Genomic DNA, 6,000 nt, shown 5'->3' with positions numbered 1-6,000 from the left:
TTTACTCACTTGAGGGCAGGCACGTAAGTCACGAAAAAGCTGAAGCTCAAACATTGATGGTTCAATTTTAAGTGCACTTTCCATGGTATCCAAGCTTCTTTAAAAGTTGAGTGCATCCAGAAGCATCTATTCAAATGGGACTCCTATATGGGGACAGAGAGGAGGGGAGAAGTAACATAGTATCCCGTTAGTACCAGAAATCTATAGAGTGAATTACTTTCACTAGCTGTCATCCAGGACAGAGCCGCGCCCTGACTTATGGAAGTTTTTATGTGAGAGGAAGGAGACAGGGCTTGAGGAACAGAGTCAAATAAAAACACAATTTTAACCCAAAGTATAAACATTAAGGAAATATATGCTCATTAAATGTTAGTATTCCTAGGATATTTTACTAGCACACAAAATAACTTTTAATTAGAAATAGACATTTTATTTATTTTATTTTGTTTTGTTTTGGTCATTTAGATGAGCCCCAGCTATGCTCTGTATAAACATGCTAGAAAGATGTACTCTGTGACTGTGCGTATGGATCTCGGATTGTGTTTTGTTTGGGGAATTATATTTAGAACCTTAGAGGGGTTATACAATTTACATGTGCTGTCTTCTCAGGTAGAGCTCTAAATTCTTTGTCTGTCTTATCCTTACCACAAAGAGTTTAGGCCTTTGAATTCTTCACTTTTGATTTTCTTTTAGTAAAGGATTGCTTTTCATTGCATTTCCTTTATTTCTTCTTCCAAGTAACCGTGTAATGTGGCTTTGTAACATCTTCTTTATCCATTTCTGCAAATGAAATTAGTTTGCCTCAGGTCCCACATAAATAAGTCACACACAATTGTTTAATTATGTATTGTGACTCTTCCTTCTCTCGGCTGCTTATGTAGCCCACTGCTTTGGAATACCTTTTTTTTTTCTTTCTTCTTATTCTTTTTAAAGGTATTGTTCAGGGGACACTTCAGTGTTCAAAGACTGATACTCAGCCAGTTCATTTCCTACCACTGAAGAAGCACAATGCCCTTTAGCTTATCTGGCCTCATTTCTTTTCTTAGGAGATACATGTTAGAAAACAACCTGCTGTACTTTTTCACAGTTGCAGATTAACTAACCCTGCTTTTCAATATATTGCATGGTGTCATTTTACTTCTTTTCTGGAAAGAAATGAGATTTGGTATACTTGTTAAAAGGACAAAAGATCAGTCTGTGCCTGAATTCTAATTCTGTTTTGAATTCCATCTGGTCATTTCTATCAAATACTTCAGAGTGGGTGAGTTGATCTTTTTTTTTTTGGTAACCTTCTCTATTTCTCCATTTGCAAAGTAGGTAGAATAATGTTACTGTATATGTACCTAAGGGGTATATGAAAAATAGTGAGGATCGCTATTATTTAGCATAGCTAAATTTTCATAAGTGCTAGAAGCAGCCCATATTGTTTATATTACTTATAAAGTTGAAACTTTACATGTGTCTACACGTGCAAAATCAAGTGAATAATGAAGCCCAACTAAATAACTCATAAAGTTAAAGGTAGAATTTTATAGTTAAAAATCATATTTGCATGTATTATATAATAAAATTATTTCATTAATTTATGCATTTCACATGTACTCATGTTCTTGCTTTCACAACATATCATTTACGACTCACAGGTTTTTCATAATAGGACCAGGTAATTCAAGCAAAAGTGAATTGTTTGGGTAATTATCTCCATTTTCCATTTCAGATTGCATGAGTGCACATAGATTTGAAGAATTATTTTTCTTTTCCTTTAAGCTATGTTTTTTGTCAAATAGAGCCAATTTACGTTCAATCTACTCTGGGTCTTTATAGTAGTTTACCTTCCATTCTTAATTGATGTGAATCAATAATTTTGTTTTGAGTTGCTATTTACTGTATGGAAAATGTCCAGCCACTGAGCTACCTAGTTATTCTTTAGCGAGTTCCTTCCCAATAGCAGTGCAATTATCAGAGTGCCTTCAGCTTTAAGTAACAGAAAACCTAGACAAAAGTGGACTAACAATAAATTTACTTCCTTCAGTAAAAGAAATTCGTAGTAGATGTAGCCTGTGTAGGTCATTACATTGGCTCAGTGACATCATCAAGGACTTTGGTCCTTTCCATTTTTCGGTTCTGATATCTTCAGTGTGCTAGCTTTGTCTTCAAGCTTATTTTCCCTCATTTTCACAACATGGCTACCCCAGAAAGGATAATGTCCAATGGAATAATTTTCTTCCTTGGGTCTCTTTTTAAGTAGAAAGATTTCTTTACCAAAAGCCTCCAACAGATCTCTGTTTATGTCTGATCAGCCAAAAGGGGATCACATGGTCACCTATAAATCAAACATTGGCCAGAGTTAAGAGATCATTGTAATTAGATTAAAATACTTAAGACTTATCCCTGAATCACATGGTGGAGGGGTATTAAATTATGGTTCTAGCAGCAAGTAAGAAGGGAATGCTAGCTATTAGGTAGGTGATCAACAGTGTCTGCTATCTCTAGGAACTGGCAACCTCCCCTAGGCTTCTTCCTGAGAAACTTCCATGAGGATATTCCTGGCAGCCTGTTCACTTATTCTTTGCTAATGGAATTTCCTTTGAGAATTTCCTATATTGCTTCTGAAAGTAGGCCTAAAACAAGGCCCTGAAATTTTGTCTTTATGTCACCCATATTACCTCACTTGTATTGCTCATATGCATCTAATAAAAAAACTTTATTGAGGTACAATTTATGTACAATAATGTACGTTTTAAGTGCCAGTTTAATGAGGTTTGACATATGTGTATGCCTGTGTAGCCATCATAATAATCAAAATATAAAACATTTTCATAACTCAAAAATTCTCTTTCTACTTATGTCTCTCCAAACCTGGCCATAGGCATCCAGTGACCTTCTTTCTGTAACTGTAGGTTAGTGATTTTTTTTTTTTTTTTTTTTTTTTAATTATATTTATTATTTATTTATTATTTATTTTTGGCTGTGTTGGGTCTTCGCTTCTGTGCGAGGGCTTTCTCTAGTTGCAGCAAGCGGGGGCCACTCTTCATCGCGGTGCGCGGGCCTCTCACTGTCGCAGCCTCTCTTGTTGCGGAGCACAGGCTCCAGACGCGCAGGCTCAGTAGTTGTGGCTCACGGGCCCAGTTGCTCCGCGGCATGTGGGATCTTCCCAGACCAGGGCTCGAACCCGTGTCCCCTGCATTAGCAGGCAGATTCTCAACCACTGCGCCACCAGGGAAGCCCGGTTAGTGATGTTTTATCTAGAATTTCATAAAAATGAAATCATACAGTATTTACTATTTTGTATCTAACTCATTTCACTAAGCATATTTTTAGATTCATACACATTTACATTAGTAGTTTGGTCTTCTTTATTATGGCTTGTATTCTGATTTGTAGTTATATGACAATTTCTTTATCCATTTACCTGTCAATGGATATTTGGATTGTTTCCAGGTTTTAGCTATTAAGAATGAAGCTGCTATGAACATTCACTTACAAGTCTTTGTGTTGACTGAGCTTTCCTTTAACTTAGCTGCGTCTTATGGTAAGTGTGTGTTTAACTTCATATAATCCTGTTAAACTGTTATCCAATGTTATACCATTTTACATTCCCAACAGCAATGTACAGAGTTTCCTTCTAATGGGTTTATTGTTCATGTACATACTATCTTCTATTGTGAAGTCTTCTGAAAACTTCCCAATTTATTTATTGTGTTCTCTCTTTTTATTATTAAGTTATTAGAAATATTTATATATTCTAGATATAAATCCCATGACAGGTAAGTGAATTGTAAATCTTTTTTCCCAATCTATGGCATGCTTTTTCATTTTCTAGACAGTATTTCAGAGTTGAAGTTTTTAATTTTTATGAATTACAATTTATTGATGTTTTCTTTTATGATTTGTGCTTTTTGTATACTATACAAGAGCACTTTGCCTGTCGCTAAGTTGCAAAGAATTCCTCCTTTGTTGCCTTCTATAATGTGTCCAGAAAACTTCTTCCTTAAAGGGTCAGATAACAAATATCTTAGGCTTTGAGATTACATATGGTCACTGTTGCATATTTTCCTTCTCCTCTCTTCCTCTCATATAAAAATGTAAAAAATATCCTTAGCTCAAGTGCCATGCTTAAAAAAGAGTATAGATCAAATATGGTCCATGCACTGTAGTTTTGCCTACTTCTGTTCTCGAAGACTTATAGATTTATAGCTGTGGCTTTTATGTTTAGGCCTATGATCCATTTCAAGTTAATTTTCATATATGGTATGAGGTAAAAGTTGATGTTCATTTTTTTTTCCCTAAATGTATATCCGAATTGTATTGGCATCTGTAGTTGAAAAGACTAGGATTTCCTCAGTGAATTACCTTGGCACCTTTGGCAAAAAAGGTCAACTGACCTTTTAAGTATGGATCAATTTCTGGATTCTCAGAGCTGTTTCATTGATCTTTATGTCTAATCTTAGATAATTGACATCTTATCAATATTGAATCTTTCAACACATGTACATCACATATCTCTCTACTTAGGTTTTCTTTAATTCCTTTCAATGATGTTTTGTGCATATTTTGTTTTGAGAGTGGATAGCCTTACCCTATTTCTTATTTAGAGGGAAAGAATTCAGGTATTAGCCGTAGAGTTTTTCAGAGCTGTCCTTCATCAGGTTGAGGAAGTTCCCTTCTCTTCCTATTTTCTTGAGAATTTTCTTTATCATGAATGGATATTGAGTTGTTTTATGATTGCATTTGTTTTGCTTTGTTTGGGTTTTGCCTGCTCTCAAACTGCAAACTTTGTCTCACTTACAGTATACAGCAGCCGATATTTCTGCTCCATTCTTAAGACCTCCTAGGATTGCGTTTTTTAGCCTTGCTCTTCCAAGTTCTCCACTGTACGTGAATAATTTTGCAGTCAGTTAATGATTTGGGCAGAGTTTTAGCTTTCTCTCCCTGACTTCCTTGCTTTTAGGGATTGACTTCCAATTTCCAACTACTCTGCTGGCATCTAACTCTGTCCTCTGACACCTGAAGCCCATGAGGCTTTAGTTTTCTGCCACTGGAGCTATGCATGACTGAGGATATCTTTCTGTTATTGATTTAGAATTTAATTCTATTGTGGTCAGAGAACATTGTCTTTATGATTTCACTACTTTGTAATTGAGGTTTTTTTTATGGCTCCATTTATGGCTATTTCATGTGAACTTAAAACAAATCTGTGTTCTTCTCTTAATTGGGTAAGTATTCTATAAAACTTCCATTTGGTTAAGTGGGTTTATTGTGTTGTTCAAGCCTTCTATATCCATTCTGATCTTCTATGTACTTGTTCTATTGATTACAAAGAAAAGAATTCTGAAATTTCCAACCACAATTTGGGCTTTTTCTATTTCTCCATTCTGTTCTATCATATATTTAAAGTTCTATAATTAGGTGTGTGCACATTTAGGATTATCATATCTTCTGTGGGAAATGACTTATTACTTTAAGGAAATATCCTTCTTTCTCCTGGCAATATGTTTTGTCCCAAAGTCTAGTTTGTCTGATATTAATAAAACCACTCTGTTTATGTTATGAATAGTGTTTACATGGTGTTATCTTTCTTTATTCTTTTACATTGAAGCTATCTGTGTTTTTATCTTTAAAGTGCATATCTTAGGTCATATTGTTGGGTCTTTTTTTAATCCATTCTTACTACATCCATCTTTTAATTGAAATATTTAGACTATTCCTCTTTAATGCAATTACTAATATAGTTGGGCTTAAAACTACCATCATCTTTTTTTCTACATGTCCCATATATTTTCCTCCCTGGTTTATGATATGTACTTTTACATTTTCACAATTTACCTTCAAATACTATTACACCACTTAATGTATAATATGAGATCTTTATAAAAGTATGCTTCTCACCTCAGCATTTATTACAAACAGCACAATATTTGGATATTACTTTTAAACAATCAATTATCTTCTAAAGAAATCAAAAAATGAGAAAAAGTCTTTTACATTTACCCATGTATC

The sequence above is a fragment of the Eubalaena glacialis genome, chromosome X (genome assembly GCF_028564815.1).
Source record: "Eubalaena glacialis isolate mEubGla1 chromosome X, mEubGla1.1.hap2.+ XY, whole genome shotgun sequence".
NCBI lineage: Eukaryota > Metazoa > Chordata > Mammalia > Artiodactyla > Balaenidae > Eubalaena > Eubalaena glacialis.
This window is presented reverse-complemented; position numbering follows the sequence as displayed.